This window comes from Phalacrocorax aristotelis, chromosome 2 (assembly GCF_949628215.1).
Source record: "Phalacrocorax aristotelis chromosome 2, bGulAri2.1, whole genome shotgun sequence".
Taxonomy (NCBI): Eukaryota; Metazoa; Chordata; class Aves; order Suliformes; family Phalacrocoracidae; genus Phalacrocorax; species Phalacrocorax aristotelis.
In genome coordinates, this window is record NC_134277.1 from 108,105,822 (window position 1) to 108,127,210 (window position 21,389).

Sequence of the window (21,389 nt, forward strand, 5' to 3'; positions counted from 1 at the left end):
TGCTTTTCACCTTGTGCAGTCAGTTATAAACTTATGGACTCACAACCATACAGTTAGCAAAAGGAACTCACCAAATGTGATCACAGTAGAGTGGCCATTTCATGATATAAATATGCTTGAAAATTAGGGCTGTAAATAAATTATTATTAGAGGAAAAAAAATACATATATGTCAGTAAAGTTATTTTATGGATTGATTACAAAGACCATATACACAGAAGCATCATAGCAAGCTCTAGAGAAGGGTATATTTTATTCATTGATGCCTAATATAAAATAGAAATATTTTAATTTACAATTGCCTGTGTAATAAAAAATCATTTCTTCCATAGTCATAAGGTCATCTCAAATGATCTGATCTGGGTTTTTTTGTTTGTTTGTTATTTTTTAAAAACACTCAAAAGCCATTGAGAACAAGTGAAATATATTACGATACCTTGAAAAATTAATGGGTTTACGTTTATGGTAACCAATTTCTAAGACCTTGAGACTGCTGAGTACAAGACAGCAGCAAAACAAATTTACAAAATACAGAATACTACTGAGCATTTTCATCTTGTGTTCTTAATTTGATCTCAACTTTATTATAGCTTCATTATCTGTAAATGTGCAAGTAAATCTAAGTGCTCCTCTGAAGCTTAAGCAATGTGTTCATATTTCATGTAAAGCAATATTTCCCCACTGAACTCCTCCTGTATTAATAATGTACAGGTTCACTAACTCATCAAGGTTTGTAGTATTATAAGCTCAATATAATTCAGCTGTGTTGGTTGACTCAACTCCATACATAAAGCATTCTGTCTTGCAGTTATCAAGTGATTACTCCTGTTGCATTTTATACAGTAATAAGCTAAAAGGGATACACTTCCAAAAAAACCCCGACAACAAACAGAACAGAAGTTTTGTCTTGATATCTTTACTAAACAAATAAATAAAACAATATTTACATAAAAATTATTAATTTGCCTTACCCTCCGTACTTTAAAATAAGAATGCCACTATTTGTTAATTATTCCAATACTAGCATAATACTCCTGAATATTTTACAACATTCTTAGGCAGTGAGATCTAGCTTTATATATACTTTCATCATACTAATTTTCCTTATGATGCTTGATAGCTGCTAGGTTTTAACCCCATTTTTGCAAGATTTTTTTTTTGTTAAATATGTCTTTACTGGAAAAAAAATATAAAAATATGTATTTAAAAGCAATAAGGTCTATCTACTTAGTTTTAGACACAGGCATCGTAAAGCAGAACTGTAAAATGTGCACTGTAGAAGATGAAATGTGTGCTAAAATTATATTCTTCAGTCCCTACTTATTGAGTCTGAAAACAATGTATGTTCATAAGCATCTGGACAGGTAATTATTGTTCTCTTGCCAAAAGTAATTTACTGTACTGATCAAAACCAATGAATTTTAAAGAAAAAACCAATCCAATAATATAATTTTTGCTCCTTGACCAATATAATTACAAGAACAAAAAAGTAAAAATTTCAGCAATATTTATAGATTTTAACTTAAATTTCTAATCCTAGTGTTCTAAACTTCATGGTGAAATAAACCAGAAATCTAAAATCTGACCTATATTCTGTATAAAACCAGGCACCTGAAAGTTAAAACATTTGTAAAAATTAATTGCATTCAGAAAATGTAAATAATCTAATTTAGCTCATTGTGATAATATTTAAGATAATAGATTTACATAAAAGATTTCCTATTTCTTCAAATATTTCTTACATGTTGCACTATTACCATATGTCATATAATATAGATTTTTATTCATTTCCTTTGTTTATTTTTTTAAAAATTCTTATACAATTAAAATAAAAAACCCACATTTTTCTTTTTAACCACCCAGTCTTCTATTAATATTCAAAGTTTTCATCTTCTCATTGTCTGGCAATTTCAGTCTGAAAATACTCATGGCAAGATATGTGCATTTTCATGAGGAAAAAAAGTTTATTATTCCTCATAGTCATATTTTACCTATTTCTACAACACAGTATGCATGCATTAATGCACTGTATACAACATTAGAAAAAGCCCACAATCTGTATATGTTTGAAAAAAGAATTTCTTTATATATGGAACTTTTACCTGAAAATATCGTGGTACAAACAGACAAGCACATCTGCAATGCTAGCACTTGAAATTCTAGGGAAATAAACAAAATACTGAAGGCTTCACAGGAAAACTGCTCTCACATTCACAGTCTCTCACCTTGCAGTCACAAGCTATCAGGTGCCATTTGCAGTAAAAAGAAATTGCTGTGAATTGTTGTCATATGCATAAGCACTTGCCATTTAGTACCGGCAGCACTGTGAGATAGACTGTGACCCCTGATCTTCGCGGCAGTCAGTTTCACATGATTTACAGTATTATGGGAAAAGTTTGCTTTCATTCATGTGGAGGGAAAAATAGTCCTGACACCTAATCAAGGTGCTTCTTGAGTGCCACGACTAACAAATTTTCACTCCAGAAATTTCCGTAAGTGTTAAAATACACAGGATGGCCCTCAACCATTAACCTTAAAATAGTGGCATCAACATCAGGGTAAAGATTGAAGTTCTAAACTTAGGACCTAGTTTTGCCTACTTCAGACATGATTATCCATAAGTATCAGAAAACAGAATGAAATATTTTCAAAAGTAAAATGAAACAAGCATTTTTCAGTTTAAAAATACTGCAGTTGTTATGAAGTATATGGACAATAGAACCCATAAGACGAATATTTTTAATTTAAAATTTGAAATATACTGTTTATGTTCTGAATATTAAAAATCAATATTTTAAAAAATCTTAATTTTGGAAAGGACTTTTTTTTTAACTGGAAGCTGCAAAACTCCCGGAAGTATGATCACGTATTAGTACTGATAAATAAGAAAAGCAATAGTGGAGATTAACATAAATAGGAATAAGAGTTGAGATGATACAAGACAGACTGACAGTCAGTATTTGTAAATCATCAGCAGCCTAAAATATAGTAAGTTTAACTGTATACAAGTATAATATATGCTCTCTATTTGCAGGCAATTCTATATGACTAAACTCAGGAATGATGTTTTCAAAATGCTCTTTTAGCTGGTTCTTTATGGAAAATGGTCAATGAATTTTTGTGGGAAAGCTTTGCACGATTTCTATAATAAAGAATATTAAAATTTGCAATGTCATGTTTGAGGACTTTAATACCATAGGAGCGACAGCAAGAGGAACAAGGAGGCAGGAGTAAGAAAGGAGAACTTTTAGAATGGGATTTCATAGAAATATGAGGATTAATAGCTGGAAGGGGTGGATGCACTCCAGACAATTGTCTTAACATGAAGAGTTTGCCTTAAGCAACCTACTGAATTGCCCGATCATAATATCTTTAGTTCCATCACAGAATATCTGAAGACGATAAATCTGGAGGTTTACTATACATAAATCATCCAGGGATCACACTTTTTCTGATGTCCATGTGATCAAGTAGTTCTGCAATTGTTCAAATATAGGGTGTTCATTTGTTCATTTGGATTTCTCCTGAAGTTTGTTGGATGTCAATGGTACAGGATCTATTTATGACATGACGGGGAAACAATATCATGTCCCTAGGACATAGGACACCTCAGCTGCTTTTAAATTTTGCAGTCTTTCTTCTGCAAAAATGCTCCAATATATTTTAATGCTACAGGAATTTAATTGTGTTGATCATTGTGTCAATGTAAAAATAATCTTATACTTACTTAGAGAATACTTAACTTTGTTACCTGAAGAAGTCTTAAACAGTTTCCTTCTAATTTTATTTCATGAAAAAATATGCATCAGAAGCATTTTTCTTCCTTTTCTCAATTTTTGTTAAATTCTTATAACTTTCAGTAGTTATTGGATGATATTGCAAAAATACAAACACTAAGTCCCTGCAATCAGGACAGCCTTTGCATTTGCATACTAACTTTGTGGAACTTTAACATGAGCTTAAAGATAAGTATGCATTAAAGTGCTCCACAACCAGGAATTTTTTTCCTAAATGAAAGGTAAAGTGAAATAAGTGAAAGCTTCATCACATCTGAATAAAACTAAACTAAAGTATCTTGAACTGAAAATAATACTCAGCTAAACTCTAAAGAGGAATGGCAGGTACCTTTAAATAATCAGAATGAGTAACTTGCAAATTAATACTGATTAGAAGCTAGGAGAAGATAGTACTTCCTTTTGGGAAAGCATGCACATTCCTCAGTGTTAGTCCTTTGGGAAATTCCTTCAAGAAAAAAATAACAAACATGCTTGCAACTTCAAGCAGAAATTGTAATTTATGATTATCATTTTGTGCAAAAGAGAAAAATAAATATACAGACAGAAACAGGATGCTGTAAAAAAATGAAGTTTTTCAAAGACAGTAATTAGAGGTTAAGAATAAGATTCACTTGCTTCCTATGAATTTCTGACTGTTCAAGACACTTGAATAAAACCAATATTTAAAGTATAAAGTATTTTTTTGCTAGTTTTTGAATACTGTTACTGTTCATCTACTTCTGAGCTCCATATGCTCCACATAGATTTGCAGTCTCCTGTTTGCAGATTCAGTAGGGTCTGAAAAGTTTAGTTCATAATAAATAAAAGAGCTCATATCAATTTTCAACTAGATGTTACTGACAACCTGATGGTACCTGCTCATCTCATGGGACCTGCAATAGTTTCTCATTCCTGGCTCAGCATTTCTTTGGATTTTTCAATTCATTCATATCCCATCCAAATTCTTACCAAACCTTTCATGACAAGGACCATTTTCTCTACTGCCACTGTGCTAAGGTGTGAAATGAGCAAAAACAGCTTTTCCAAATAAAATTCTGCTCTGGTATTCTGTATCCTCTTGCTTGGTTTTAAATTAATGTATCAAGCTATTTCCTGCTAAGGATAAATTATCATGTTAAACTACCTGATTTAAATATTTAAAATCCTTACCAACTTTGAATGTAATAGACTTTTAATCTTTTGATCTTTCTTTATTGATTCTGTAAAAAGCTACAAGACATCCTTTCTCACATATGCTATTTATTGGTTATTTGTAATATTTCTCAATACTTAGTAGTATATTAAGTAAAGGTACAGGATTTTATTTGTTATTTTCAAAATGTTACACAAAATGTCAGTACTGGGTGCAGATGCCCAGGGGCTGGCAACGGGGGCTGCAGGGTGGCCCCTGTGAGGAGCGGCCAGGGCTGCCCCACACTGGACACAGCAGTTCCAGTTGGTTTCAATGGACGCACCGCAGGGCAAAACTGAGCCCCTTGGCCACAATGGTGGCATCTCTTGGAAAGTGTATGTCAGATAGGGTAAAAAATGCCATGCAGTGAGAGGAGGGAGATAAAAATGCAAGAGAAACATCCTTGCAGACACCAAGGTGAGAGAAGGAGATGGAGGATGTTCTTCCAGCACCAGAGCAGAGATTCCCCTGCAGCCTGAGGAGGACTACACAACAGAGCAGGTGGATATTTCCTGAAGGAAACTGCAGTCTGTGGAGAGCCCATGCTGGAGCACCTTTATCCTGAAGGACTGCAGCCCATGGGAAGGACCCAAGCTGAGGCAGAGGAGAAGTGTGACGAGGTAGGAGAGGCAGAGATGAAGTGTTGTGGACTGAGGACAACCCCCATTCCCCATCCCCCTGTGCTGCTTGGGGTAGGTGGAGGTGAAGGAGTCAGGAATAAGTGAGGAGTAAGGAGTGAAAGCTGTGCCTGGGAAAAGGGGGTGAGGTGGAGGGAATGTATTTCAATTTGTCTTTGCGTCCCATAATCCAAATTTATTTTAATTGGCACTAAATTAAATTAATTTCCCACAAATCAAGTCTGTTTTTTCCCCGATAGTATTTGGTAAGTGGTTTCCCTGTCTTTGCCTCAGTTCAGGAGGGGGAGTGACAGAGTGGCTGTGTGGGCATATGACAGCCAGCCAAGGTCAATATCATAGTATAAACATGGATAATGAAGCCTCAGATTAGTCAAATATGTCTTCCCTGTAAAATAAGACATCTGTATAGAAGCCCTCAATAACAGGAATTCCAGCTATAGGATACTCCGTATGAGTGTTCCCATGAGCTAATCTAGCACATCACTAGAAATTCGCATTTAAAGTGTTTTCAGCATAACAGCTGAATTCCCCCTTCTGCATGTCTGAGGCTCACAGCATAGATAGCAGTATTCAAGGAGAAAAAAAAAAAACAAACCCCAAAACACAATACTTTTAATCTGAAAGCAATCTTGTACTTCTTTTATTTTATCTACTAGGAAAGTATGCATGGTAAAAGACTCGTTGATGTCTTTTACAAAATTATCCATAAAGAAAATTTGATTAGTGAAACAAAGGTGGATACACAAGGTTATGAGATTCTCTTGCTTCAGGTATTTTATTGATAGACATGAAAATAGTAATGAATTACCAGTCACTTTTCTTATTAGCTATTCTATCATTAGAGAACATTATTTTCATTATAATCACAGTTTATGATTCATCTTTTATTTTGTGTGAAGGAAATTCTACAGAAAACCATCTCTATGAACTATGCAATAAAGGAATACCTACGAATGTACTATTTCTTTTTTGCACTACTGACACATAGTGGTTATAGGAAAATGGAAGAGTAAAATGAGCCACTAATCTATAATATCCTTTCCTTGAGACAGATTATTAGCAGTGGCTTTCTCTTTGTCCCACATATCTGTGTTCTCTATTGTCACCTACTTTACTGAAGTTCATGTACTTCTGTAAATCCCTTCTATAGTCTGTCTTTTTATACCTTCAGGCTACAAAGTGATTGGCTGAGTGCCTGGACAGTGATGCCAAACTTGAAATATCTTCTAGGACTGGTAACTGCAACATACTTGTTTCCACTGCTGGAGGAATGCTTAAATGTTGCTGAAAGGCAGTGTTTTTCACTTTTTCAGAGGAACACAACAGCTCTTACATTTTTGCAAACCTATGCTATAAACAAGAACTAGGAAGTAGTTAGGCATCTGGAGTCTAACCATTGCTTATTTTGATGAACAACTGAAAAGGAAAGAAAAATATGTCGGTAAATTGCTACTGCTTCGGTCACCCGAAAAAGAATGAGCTTTGAGACAAACTGCACCACACTCACTAATTAATTTGCCTTTTATGTTGTAAATCTAAAAGACTTGATGGTGTAAAATATTGCTTATTAATATGCAAAAGACTTTTTAGAAACAAAGATTGCATGAGTGTAATCATTGAAAGTCAAAAGCGTGCACAGCCATTTTGTTGGAACGGCATGTTTACACCAAGTGGAAATGAAACTCCACTTGTCCTGTAAGGCTGTCAGTAGGGCAAATGCCATTTAAACAAAAAGTTACTCCAAAAATAGCTCAAGATTTCAGTGTGAATTTAATTCTTTGCCTCTCACCCAAAGATTAGCTTCTTTCGCTTAAGTCCCCTCCTTTCCATCTCTTTCTTTTTTCATGGCCATTGTTTTGTTTTGGTTTTTTTCCCAGTTTCTGTTGAACTGAGAAAAAGTGACCTTTGAGAAGAGGGCTTCTCTGCCTTTCAAAACATTATGCTAATAAGACATGATTGGAGACAGTTTCCAGTAAGAATCAGTGCTAAAATATTTATGGATTGTTTAATATACACCAAGGTCAACTTTAGAATAGTTTACATGATTCTTGGATGTAATTTCCTTTAAAAAATTAATAAATCATACCAGAGAATAATATTTATTTGAAAATGGTATCCAGTATCAGTATGAATGACCTTACTGTTACGTGAACTGAGCTGATGAAGAAAAGGGTAGCAGCATATGGCTGCTGTCTTCCATGGACTAATGCTCAGAAAGGAATGAAGAAAGCAGTGAGGAATGTATCTTGTTAGACAACCTTCTTTGGCAGAAGATTAATGTAGGATCTCATGATTTTGCAATCAGTTTCAGCTGTAGGTGGGAATATGCCAAATGAAAAAACATACTTCTTTCCCTACTGTTCCTGTTTTTTCTTCATGTAATCCTATTTTCCCTCAATCTCTTCTTCTGTCATTCTCTTGAACCTCCTCGATAATAATTCTTCTCTTACCCTGTGTCTACACTAATGCATTTCTAAATTCCCTACTAGCGAATAGCTTTCCACCCTACCGATTCAGCCACTCTACTTCTTTCTCAGATAACGTGGTACTCTTTACACCTACTTCTTATTCACTATCCTCTAATTTGTCCCACAAATTCTCTGTCTTTTATGTCCTTATTCTTTCCTCGCTGTCCTGAAGCTTTCAGGAAAGGAATTAAATTAAGAAGAAACATATGTCTCATTTTTCAGGCCTGTGCTCGTCAGTCCACCACATGAAGCAGTAGAAGTTCAGGTGAGTTCTGGCTATGGCTGATTACTTCTTTGGGGGTTCAGACTTGTTCAGAAAATAGAAACTGTGTGTCATCTCTGGACCCCATGCAACTCAGCTTCAGACTTTAACAGCAAATCTTTAACAGGTCACTTCTGAATGTACGTCAATTATGTCATGGATTTGAGGCATGTAATGGAAGTGTAGAGTGACATTTTTTTAAATAAACAAAACCGGCAGTAACTCGAAAGACTGTTTACTGACACTCTGATCCAAACATAGATCTGAAAAGAAGGACTTTCTGTTTCAAAGACTTTATTCAAATTGTAGACATGCTACTGTCTTTTATGAAGAGACATTCATACCCCTCTTTCTACACAAAAAAAAAATCTTTTTTTTTTTCCCTATTTTTCCCTGTAAACACATCCTGTGGTTCCGTTTATGTCAAAATTTGTAATCAAGGTGATGCAGCATTATAATTCACTGCAAATGCCTAAAGTTTGGCAAAATTATCAACGGCTGAAAACAGCTTCAGAACAGGAAGCATTAGTCAGCCTGCATTCTATGTGTTAGTACCTGCACCAACTATAATGAGAATTTGTAGCACATAAATTTTATCTGAAGCATCATCAGGAGATATATGACCTTCTAGACACCTTTTTTCAAATTTAGTAATTTCCATACTCTGTCCTTCACATACCCACAAATATGACTAAGTGGTCTGTCTATTCTGAGCACTCCTATATTAACAGGGCCAAGATGTGTCTTAAGGAAAACCATTCATAATATCAAATGCTTTTGTTTCACCAACCCCGCTGTCTGTAGTTTAGTTGCTGCCTAGTTAGCTGCAGCTAACTAGCTGCAAAATAAGATTAAAAAAATCTCATTCATATGATTAAATGGAAGGGTACAGCTGTTACTGTATACCGTGACCAATTTCCCCAATTGTAGACAGTAGTCTAGCAAACCTTTTCTTGATAGTTTCTAGGAGGCTGATTGAAGGGACACTAAAGAAAAAGAGGAGAGGGGAGGAAAGGGGAGGAGAGGAGAGGAGAGGAGAGGAGAGGAGAGGAGAGGAGAGGAGAGGAGAGGAAAAGAAGCATAACTTGTAAGGAGTAATATCTTCTTAGAACAGAGATAGAGAGGAAAAATTCCCATAAGCTAGGAAAAATAATTCAAAAGTAATTGGAATAAAATCTAAATGATCAATGAATCAAGTTTGGTATAATGTAATTACAGTCAATATAAGCTTCTAAAAGTATTAAAACATGACAAAGAGATGTCATTAGCAGTAAGTTATATCTTTGTTAATTACATGAACTTACCTTTGAAAGTCATTAGAAATATTAATTTTACTTCAAGTATACCATTTTCTGTTTTCAACTCACTTCATGTGAGACTCAGAATAATTCTGTAGCAAGTGCATTAACTTTATTGCCACATGTGGATTTTTGTCTTCCAGCTTCAAATGAACATTACCTAACTAACTCTGTGGGGAAAATGTTTCTTTTGAAAGTCGTGGCTCTGTGAGCACTGTCATTGGCAGTGTTGTTGCACTGCTAAGCACTGAAAGAAAATTATATTGCCATTTCAGAAATAGTTATTTAGGGTGTATTTCCAGAGAGGAGTTTTATTGTGGCAGGATGACATCTTAGAAGAAAGGTAGGGGTGCAGAATCTAGGCATTCCCACAACTCATTATCCTGCAAGTACATGGATTACCACAGTGCGAAAGAAGCAACTGTATTCAAGAGCAGTCAACAAATCTCTGTGTGAATAGTTACTGTGAGAGGCTTGAAATGAGGAAAGTTGAAAGCGACTTTTGTGCTGCTCAAAGACTCATTCAGGCATGTAGGGGGTGAAGCTTCATCTCTCCAGTTTAATAAACTGGTTCATTTTTAATTAAGCTATAAGGTATGGTAGGGCATAAACTGTACTGCATTAACTCATAGTTAGTGTGCCGCTGCTGGCCCTGAGGCTGAAGGATAAGTCACCATCAATGCAACTAAGCATGAATTACCACCACTGAGTGTTCATTTTGGAGTGTCTTATGGTCAATGTAAAACTGTTATTATTTTGAAAATATTTATATTGTTAATTAAAGATGTGCACAAATACAGGTACTTTTTTTAAAACTGTGCCCAGTTTATTCTATTTTTTTTGAGGTTTATACATTTATAAATTTATACATTTATAAATACATGTATAAATTCACCTTCCCCTGCAAAAAGCCCATTTACAATGAAATAAGTGGTAATAGGGGAAGGGAATAATAACTGTTCTTTCCTGTTCTGCTGTTCCAGCAGCTTCAATTCCTTTCTGAAAGGTTTGCCTGCAGAACTATCACAAATGTGAAACAAAAATGTTAGTGATTAAAAAAGAGTTTAGATAAATCCTGGAAGCTAGATATTCCTAGTTTTGGATAGGGGATCAAAATCTTCCTGTTTTGCTGTTGTAAATACCAAGTAAATCCTTCGTGGCCCAGCAGAATAAGTCCCTTTACTTCAGGCAGCTGCTCTGTATTCACATAACAGAACATTCTGTCCTAATGACTCTAACTAGAATATAATGAATTTCACAGAGCATTCACCTGCTCCTTCTTTCTTCAGCTATTGGAGACTTCAGGTGTGCCACATAGTGGAACCACAAACAAGTTCCCACAAGGTGTGCTACACACAAGCTCCCATCATCTCCACTCTGAGTTAGAGCTCAACCAGCTTTGGTCCAACAGTGCTGCGGTCCCATTATCATGGGAGAAAAATGAAAATCAATGTTTAATAATGTAGAAGGCATATTTTCCTTAGTATGCTTTTGATAAAACCTTTGTATTTTATTTTAAAATACAGATATGCTTTACTAAAACCAGAAATTTGATGTAGATTAATGATGCAGATGGACAGACAAAAACATACTAACAGGACAAACAAAAATGTTAGATAAAACTTTAAATACCTTCATCCATTCTTACAAGTTCTGTACTAATTATAGTTCCTTTCAGTACTGTTCTTCCTTTCCTTTTGTCATTTTTAACATGGTTAGTACCCAATGAAAGAATTTCTGGCTTATTCTTCATTTTGGATAGGGCATGTTAGCGCTGAGGCAGTTCCTAATAATATAAGCTGGCAACAAGTTCTGTGTATATTATCATCAAAAGTCAATTTCTGTGATAATATGAGACCAAATGTATGGAATCTCCTGCATCTGGAGCACATTGCATGATTAGATTTCTTTATGCTGGTGAAAACCAATTAAGAACACAATAGGATATGATACAATGCAACCACCCCATCTTGTAACAAAGTAATTATTGCATCTCTTCCAAACACTATTTCAGGATTTTCTTTTCCATATGGTATATGAAAGAAAGTAATTGGCACTGTTGAGATGCTATGTGTGCCAAAAGTGCTCTTGGGTAAGCAGCGATTCAAGGAGCAAATACGTTTTTATGTATGATTAGCTGATTGAATGACCAAGCAAAATAGGTAAATTTTATTATTAATTAATAACTCATGTCTGTGAATATATTATTGCTATTATCTTTGTATAAAGTACTGTTTTTGAGATACTTAAGAAAGATAGTAATAATTTTTATTAAGAGTGCCAAACTGTAGAAAAGAGTATAGAAGTGCAGCAATGTCTACTGGCAGTACCAAGGTTTCATATGGCCTGAAAACAGCAAATCGTGTTGTGCACCTCAGGGGTTAAGTAATACATCTTATCTTCACAGAAGACAGTAGCAACTAGAAGTAGGAACTTCATTAAGGTAAGAGCACTTATGCGCCCTCTTATGATCACCTGGGCTGGAAGTGTCACTCATTGCTAGAGCTCTTATTCATAGGGTGAGTTTGATCTGTTGACCCAGTTTTAAATAAACACTGGATTTTAACTAAGACACAAATACACTGGACTTCTAAATGATTAAACGTCCTTTCAGGGAAGAGGAAGGACATTGATGATTTTACTCTGTCCTCTAAGAAACTTTCAAAAAAAACCCCAACAATATTTCTGCATAGCTCAGAAATGGTCTAAATCTAAACTAACTTCACATAATCCTTAACAACCTAGTCATCATTAATTTCTCATCTTAAGCAAAACTTAGACCCCAAAAAACAATTGTTTTTCTGTTTAAACAGCTTTAATACTCAGTAGCAACAAGGAATGACACACAAACAATAGGTCTATTTTCTATTTTATTAAGAGTTGCATTTTACTGGCAAACAAGGCATAATTATCCTCTAATATTTTATGAATAAGCATACAGTACAGTGAAAGGCATCAGTACATCTCATCTATGAATCTTACATGGTCAACACACTAATGATAATTGCTTCTAGTCATAAGCAGAACACACCACAGTTACATTTCCAGGTCAACCTTAAAATTATTATTTGAACAGGCGTTCAAAAATAGAATGTGAACAGATTTTCTCATTTCTGAAAGTAGAATCATATAAGTAGGTAGACCCATATTCTACCTATACAAAAAGCAATAAGACTGGCTAATATTGGAGCTTGGACATGGAGTAACTGGAAAATTATTTTCCCCAGTGGCAGCCAATGTTAGAAGAAATAACTGAAAGATAGTATGTAGCAACACTGACAGACACTAAGGCTCAAGTCTCACATGTTTAGGTTTTCAAGAAATGCATTTTATTACTGGTTAGATTGATAGGAAATTTTGTGTCAGTTTAGCAATTTCACATGAAGTGGTTTATTTTAAAAGGTAAAAAAGATACTTTGGTTTGAGCTAAAATTTAAATGTGATTTGTAAAGAAGACCTATAAGCAGACACACAAGTAATAGTCAGCTAAGTATGTTGTACGTAGCATCCCTTGTCAGTGGAGATATTTTAGACTCAAGAAACTTAAGAGTTAAAGGAAAAAATCTAAAGATATAAGTTCTAATATATGTGTTTGAAGAACAGGTTAATAATCTCCGGTTCAGTTTACTATTCTACTTTGTATCTGTCTAAGATTTTTTAATCAAATTTATTTGCCAATGCCACCAGCGTAAATCCAGAACAGTTTTCATGAGAATATTTTGGTGCCATTATCACACAAATCTAAGATAGTTCTATCACCTGTATCTCTCTACTTCTAACTTTGTGAATTTTTATTAAGCCTGATGGGTGATCAGGCAATTTGTTTATAGCCATAACAACATTTGACTTGGTTTCTTTGAGAAGCATAACAATGTGGAGTAAAACAAGCATTGATAACCAGGCTCATAATGACAGTGGCCCAAATGAATATTTGAAAATCAGACCTTTTCTTTATTATCTATGGTTATTTTATGCTTGACATAGGAGAATATGTTTATGAAAGAATATTAGATTAATCGTACCTTGTGGCAGCAAGAAGAGTAAAGTAGGGGGGAAGGACATAGAACTGGAAATAAAATAAACCCTTCAGATTTTTGAAGCAGCCGTGAATTTTAATAAAGGTGCATAGAGTCTAATGTGGCAGAGATGCTTCACAGACTCTTCGCAGAAAAATTAGCCAATGCATGCAGCATGGAACACTTATGTAAGGCTGCAGAACAGCCACACTAATGTCCCCATACCTTTAAAATAAGAAATCAGCAAAATTATTCACTTGCTGTGCATATTGAATATTAATGACATTTAATACTGAAGTTTATTAACCTTTTACATTAGTGGTCAGAAATGAAACATGCTGGGACCAAATGCACGACAGAAGGGAAAAACGTTTCTGGCGGCTATTGGGCTCCATTTGACAGTTAATAAAAACCATCAAGTCCATATTATGTTAGATTAACCAAGATCTGGATTCCACTTGACAAGTCATTATTATTAAAGGCAAGTGGAGAGTATTTTCAAATACACCCCGGAGTGATGCATGTTAAAATATGTATGGCAAACTCTTGAATGTCAAGGACATTTTGTGCAGTGTATAATGGAAAACTGCATGTAATGTGCAGTTTGGGAACTATTTTATGTACCTCTGAAGACCTCAAAGCATCACGATGAATGTTTTATTGAAAGCTGTCATACTCAGTGCTGGGACCAACTGTATTGCAGATATTTATGAGCTGCCATCAGTTTGGCAGCTCGGTGCTTCTGCTAAAGAAGAAAAAGAGGAGAACGTGACTAAATGGCCCAGCCCTGCTTTTCTGCTTTCCTGCTTTCTGTTCATTTAATAATTTGTGTTATTCTAAAACGTTAATTTAGGACTCTGACTTTCACCTTAATATTCTTGGTTTTAGACACACCAAACGCATTCTGATTTTTGACTCAGTGTTGTTCAAAGACACTATTTTCCCAAAGCCCAGTGGCCTCATCATATATTTTTTGGTCTATCTCTAGGTTTTGTTTTATTATAATGATTTATTTTTATTTCGTCATTCATTTCCACTACTGTTTAAAGTTAGGGTAGGATTTAGGGAGATATTTCTTGGTGAATCTAAAATTAAATAGCAAAGACTACATTTCAGTAGTCTAGGAGCTGTAACATTTATACAGAAAAAAATTATTCAGTTTTGTAGTCTGTGCCTTTAATAGAGAATCTCCTTCATATTCATTGGAACATTTCTTTTTTATCAAAGGAAGAGTATTACCTCAAATGTAATTGTTGTTACTATACTGAAAGCAAGTTTGCAACACACGATCTTTTATGATGTTCCCACCACCTCTGATTCTCTCTCCTCTCAACATAAAAGCAATGTAATTCCTCAGTAAGTGGTAAAATAGTATTGAAATAAAATCCACAAAGATTTTTCTACAACACAGTAATACTTAATGCCAACTTTTATATCTTTCAGTTTCCTTTTTCATTCCAAATTTTTTAACTTTTATCAGTTTCCAATTCACTGTGACCTACCAATGTTTGTCAAGAGAGGATGTTTATTTTTGAATGAACCTTTGTACTTTTGGTGCCAAATTTCATCAGAGTACACTTGGACTAGGACATACTGGAATTTAAAAAGTGATGAGCAGGGAAAAGACCACTGATGAAAACTATTGTGAATTAATGCGCATCTGATGGCTTCTAGGATATATGCCTCTTAGAGGAATAAAGGTGGCAAGGCAGAGCACAGAAAAGTGCTTCTTCTGCATGAAAAATGTGAGTAGTGATGATTTTTCAATATATTCACAGCTTATTCTTGCTTTTATCCCACCTTTTATCATGTCTACAGATGGACCATGAAAAGGACATTAACATTTTTCTTTTCTGTGTATGGTAGCATCATCATATCTAAATTTAGATTATTTCCTGTAATTTGCCACAAATTCTGCAAAGCTGTAACACAAAGCTTATTGATCTCTGTTATCTTCATGAAAAGATCACCTTATCTTTGTAATAGGAGAGGAATTAAAAAAAAAATTCCAATTTTTCATGCTCACTATGTGATAACAAAGTAATTACCTTACTGCACTTATTCTATTGAGTTTAAGATTTACAGAAATCCTACCTATGATACAACTTATTACACTAATAGGAAAAAGTACCACACTGAATGGCAGCTCTTCTTGACACAATTTATTCATTGAAATTGAATTTGTTATATGAAAGACAATGGCACTCATTCTTTAACCAATAGGAAATGTAACATTATTGAAATAAACATGCTTATGCCAATTCAACACCATCTGAAAATGCAAAGTGGTATTGTAGTTCATACAGAGTTCTCATAAAATTGGTGGAAATACTAGAGAATAAAGAGTCTAGAGTCTCCTACTGAGCAAGCTTTGTAGGTCTAAATTTATCACTGTATGAATAAGATCAGTGGAGCTGCTTTGCTCTGACAGCTTTTAAACATAACCATTAATAGCCAGTCCTAATAACTATTACTGAGATCTGACTTTGCTGTTGCCCAGGTCCAGGAAAGAACTGAAGGGTGTACTAGGAATGGCGGACACTTATTCTTGCCTTTCTAACTTGATTTCCAATTTTTTACTAAGCAAAACTCTCTGAAACCATGAGTAACATTGTAATTTATTAATATTCCTAGGTAAAAAAAGGTTAATATTCAGCTAGAGATAGCAAAAATAGTCAAAAAAGTCTTTGAAGAAGATTTATAATTACCCCCAAGATAATCTTTATCAATCCAGAAAAATAATTTTCAAGGTTAAGACTGTAGACTGTAGGAACAGGCACACAGAGACAAACCATTCAGTCTGACACCTTATCTCCCATAATGGCTCATAATAAGAATCTTAGAGGACAAAAATACAAAACCGAGAAACTCTACAGAGATCACTCTTCTAACCTTCCTCAGCTGATCACTTAGGAACTTTGTCAGTAATAGGTTTTGTCTGGACAATTATATTTAATGTCAAGGGATCTGTTCCCCATGAAGTAATTTAATAGGTGTTTTGTTTTTTTTTTTTGCTTCAGCAGACAGATATATAATTTAATTATCAACTGTATGTAAAAAATAAAACCCTTTTGTTTGCTTTAAAACCACTGATAAAATGATCTCTTTTATCCTAGGTTCTCTGTTACAAGAAATAGAAAGTAATCATTTCTTATCCACTTTTTCCTGACAAGCACGGTTTTATGTACCTTTCAAAAGTCCTCCTAGGTCATTGTTTCCCAGGCTAAATAAAACTTCTCTAGTGGAAGCTATACTATACTTATAATCATCAGTCTTGCCCTTCTCCGTATGCTGCTCTTTCTACTGCATTGTCTTTAATAAGAGGCAACCAGCATTATGTGTGGCTTTCAAGTGTGACCACAGTACAAATTTGTAAGTGATGTAGTGGCAATTTGGTTTTGAGTTCCTTTATAACAATTCCTAACACTCTTTATGATTGTTGTTTAATTCTCAACAGTACTTTTTTTCATGGACCTAGAGACAATAACTCAAAAACTTATTTCCTGGGCCTAAATAGTTGATTTAGGCCTGTCCATCACTCTGTGTATATAGCCAAATTATTTTTGTTTCTTTCAAATGTGTTTCTTATTTGCTGGTGTTGATTTTTAGATGCCATTTTACTCACTACTATCATAAGATAGTTTTTAATAACATTTTTATTTTTGCAGGTTTCTTTTAAATTTTGTTAAAATTTGTATTAATAGAAATATTTTTTTATCATTACAAAATATTTACAGGTCAGCATTCACAGCTTTTTCTGGATCACTTAGAAGTTCATGAAATAGCTCAGTTTCACTACAGATCTTTTAGATATTCCAGTGGTAATATATTTTATGCATAAACACTCACTATTTGTATACCCTGACCTTTTTTTCTAGTCTCTTTTTTTCTTGTATATGGAGAGTTGTTAATTCATAAGGATCTTCCTTGTTAATCAACAGTGTTATAATTTCTTGAAGAGTTTTCAGCAAGGGACCTTTAAAAGTTTTTTAAAAGCCATATTTTTAATGACTATTTCTAAGTTGTTAGATTGGGAATAATTCCAGTCTTTCTCATCTGCATACTAGCTGGATATTAACGAGGTATTTGTGTGAGACTGATACCAAGACATCAAGGTGCCCTCCATGTGTTCAAGACATTTATTTCTAACATGAACTAACAAGTTCCTGATGAGTCATATTTTCAAAGGACTTCCATCCTTTTTTTTTTTTCCAAACTATCATAATTTCTAGTTGTGTAGTTACAAAATGTTAGTAAAATAGATGATTGAAATACACAGCTTTCAGTTAGAGATTAGATCTGTTCTGTCAGGTGTTCTACCCGATCTTCTGAGCATGAGTGCTTTTTGTCATGACATTGCTCAAAGACCATGTAAGTCCCCAATTAATTAATCACTTATTTCTAAAAAATAATAAGAAAAATTCATGAAGTACACCAAGGGCTGAAAAATTTCTGTTTTGACCCCTTCCCAATGCTAAACCAACGTACCAATTTTTTAATTCCTTGTCTTCGAACTTCGAGTCCTTGACATCCTTCTTTTTCTCATCTAACATATTACACACAGTTATCATAGTTATAAGGGGTACAGTATCCATGAGCTCTACACTTAGAAGAAGATTATAAGCACTGGACAGGAGATTCAAGCTAAGTCTTCACATTTAATGAATAATATAAATCAAATATAGCAGTGTCTCGTGACTGTCATCATCAATTACAAGTACAGTGTGAACAGCTAGTATCCTACTCAAATAACACATAAGAATGATGTCTTAATACTATAGCAGCATTCTGGAAATATAATGATCTGTCTGCATACTGTATGAAGTGTCCTGTAATTTAAAGGATTCCATTATAAATATCGTGCAGAATATTTTGTCTTATCAAATATGCAAGCTACCTCTGGTATATATTTGTATAAAAAATTTCTAGACATTTACTATATAAGCAGAATAAATTGGCTATTCTGGAGATTTTTACTCCTTGTAAAGTTTACAAGTATTTGAAATTTTTCTGTAAATTATATGTTTACCATGTTTGAGTGGTTCCTGCTAATATTTCAGAATAACACTTCAACAAACTGTACTGATTTTTTTTTTTGGTTGGCCCCCCTATTTCTTAAACAGTCACAGCCTCACATATTTACAAGCCTTTATTTTAGAAAACATAGCATTTTCAATATATGGTATTGCTCAATCAGCTTTATTGCTTTCAGAATGTATTTCATATAAGTACCGCTCTCTGTCTCCAACCTATTTTTTAAACTTTTTTTGTATCTTGTATAACGGACATTTTTGTAGCATCTAATACATCATTCAAAAAAAGAAAATTACTGTCTAGTTACATATTTGCCTATCCATAGACACACAGATTATGCACCTAGAATTAAATGTGATTTAATAGTCAGTCAATATTACTACAGTTTTACTTAATAAGTATAAAGAAAGTCTAATCTACTTCCATTTATGTCCAGGTGTCTTTTCAAGAAGACAATATTGTCATTTCACATAACGTCTCTTTTTATTATTTCTAAATTTTTTTAGAAATAGAAGCTTCATTTCAGTGGGCAACATGTGCTTTTGCATGCTATTTTTTATTGGAAATCACTAAAGAGCCTTCATTCTTCACTTGTTATTTGTTGTAATGAAAAATTAGTGTATTCTCATAGCATTTCAAAATATTAATTCTGTCTTTCAGATCTCAGTCACAGTACACAAACATATCAAAAGGTAGTGTCCATGGGGAACTAGGTATACACACAGGCAAATATTTCACTTCATTACTGTTTCTGGACCACCCACAAAGCATCAAAACTGGCCATGATCTCCTGAGGCTTTTAACTAGGAAACGGAAATGTTAGTTTTCTCTCAATCCAAAATTCAGAAAACACTTACCTGTGAAACTGTAAGTGTGAAAATACACTTTGTGAAACCATATATCTAACAATCTGCAGTGTTTGCATATGGCAACACCCATTTATTTTTCATATCTAATTTTCTGTAATATTCAGATTTATCATGATAAAAGACCTTGCACATTAGCACTGTTGTTAGATAAAAAGGAATATCAGACTAACCAGAGTTGTATTAAAACCACTCCTTTGTCTGTCCTTCAAACTATCTTTGCTGTCTCTTAGATTTTCCATAGTCTTAGATTTGACCAAGCTGCTGCAGTTGTGTGCACTTCTATTAAAAACCTTATTTCTACAAGTTATTCATTCAGTACTGACCTTTGTAATAAAACTCTTAAAATGAGAAATGTCGCACTTATTGAAATTACAGAGCTGTTATCCGTAACACCTCAGTTATCTTATTCAGAGATTTTTAAGGAGCATAATAATCCTTAGATGGTCCAGCATGATTAAACAATACACGAAATACAGAACTATTAGAAAAAAGTGAAAGAAATAATTTTCTTCGAGGATGATAAAATAATATTTTATTCCATTAAATTTAAATGCAGATGTAAAAGTGTTGAACTTTGTAATAATTATAAATAGGGTAAGAATCATTGTAAATATAAAGGAATAGAAATATAAAGAAGTGCCAATATCAAGATAACTATGAAGTTTTAAGGTTGAGTTCTCATAGGCTTTTTTTACCTCCATGGATAAGAGAATGGCAATTGCATGGTAGAAATAAACTGATTAATTTAGCATAGTCAGTATTCTCAAGATGTTGAATAATAGCCTAGTCTAAGCTTCATTAAAATTCTTTTAATGAAGGGGAAAGTGTTGCAGTTCCTTCTACAATTTAAAGGACTTCATTAAAATACTTTACATGTTATGTAATTTTCTTTTCTAAAAAATCCCGACAAGAAATTATTTTGATAAAAGCATTTATATGTCATTCCATCCTCTGAGATTGAGTTTTCTTAATCAGTAACCTGTCCTGAAAAATCAGGGAGAGTAGCATGAGACCAGAACAAAATGTAAAAATATGAAACTATTTCTGGATCAGTATGAGACTAGACACCAAATGAAACGCATGAAAATCCTTGCTTTTGAACTCAGTAATACTGATGACATTTAATCCGTGCCCTCTACATGAATTTGAGCATTTCTCATACGCACTTTTTCAAGTGCACCCAGAATAAATACAAATCAAACCAATAGCTCTCTGTACTGCACACTAAAAAAATGCTGGAGAAGAATGATAAGACAATGTAAAAGCATAAGGTTTTTAAGATTCAAGCTATATATTAATGTTTATATAAAAATTTATTTTATAGACAAGATTTTTGTTGCTAATGCTATAAAAACAGGGGGACAAAGTGTAACAAAAGAACTAAGGTCTTTCAAATACAGTTCTTCAACTGAAATTGGCTGAAAATTTGAAGAATTATGATCCAGACAGGTAGTTTATTTTTGTCTTGAAAGTGTTTGGTTTACAAATTTCTTGTACATGTAGGAAAATATTAACTTAAATGTTCACACTTTAAATTCATTAATCACATAATAAGCAAAACCAAAACACAGAGGTGAACATGGCCAATTTTTATTGATTACTTGCACACATTGGAGGTAAAAGAAGAGCTTTGTCTGGAGTTTGGCACATATCTACTCAGAGGCTTTATATATGCAGTTTTGGGGTTTTGTAGGTGATTTAAAATCACTGTCCTCAACATTGTCTATATAAAATAGGGAACATCTTTGAAATTGCTTTATATAAAGATGCAGAGATGAAACTGGTGACTTTCAGCTCAGTGTGGGATGAGGAGATAAAAGCATGCTGAATTCAGAGT

The 21,389-nt window shown here is 33.9% G+C and overlaps 1 long non-coding RNA gene across 1 annotated transcript in view; it reads left to right on the forward strand.

Moving 5' to 3' along the window:
* The first annotated feature begins 15,216 nt into the window (after positions 1–15,216).
* LOC142053262 (uncharacterized) overlaps positions 15,217–21,389 on the forward strand; it is a 32,014-nt gene continuing 25,841 nt past the window's right edge. Inside the window, exon 1 of the long non-coding RNA XR_012659154.1 lies at positions 15,217–15,394. This is a non-coding gene — a long non-coding RNA (uncharacterized LOC142053262). The remainder of the gene's footprint in view (positions 15,395–21,389) is intronic.